At 52.0% G+C, this 204-nt stretch overlaps 1 protein-coding gene across 1 annotated transcript in view; it reads right to left on the bottom strand.

The window, feature by feature from the left end:
• The window catches only part of LOC119585949 (alkaline phosphatase-like), a gene marked incomplete at its 3' end in the record, with an annotated part of 142,747 nt that overhangs the window by 110,905 nt on the left and 31,638 nt on the right, over positions 1-204 (bottom strand). The gene's annotated exons all lie outside the window — the stretch shown is intronic.

The raw sequence follows: 204 nt of genomic DNA, 5'->3' as shown, positions 1-204 counted from the left end.
TCAATCCTCCCACTCACTCCCTCTTCCTCCCTCGCTGCTCTTCTCTCACCTCCGAGGGAGAGGATCTAGCACGTGACATTCCTAGAGGTTCCAGGGAGTTAGGAGTCCCATACGTACGCCTTGATTTAGGATATTACTCGATGGGGGGGGGGAGAGGAATTCACTTCCAATAGAGGCTAAACGGCATAGGAAGTCACAAAGAGA

Source organism: Penaeus monodon, chromosome 20 (genome assembly GCF_015228065.2).
Source record: "Penaeus monodon isolate SGIC_2016 chromosome 20, NSTDA_Pmon_1, whole genome shotgun sequence".
NCBI lineage: Eukaryota > Metazoa > Arthropoda > Malacostraca > Decapoda > Penaeidae > Penaeus > Penaeus monodon.
The sequence above is the reverse complement of the archived record's forward strand: the minus strand, read 5'-3'. Positions and strand labels throughout refer to the sequence as shown.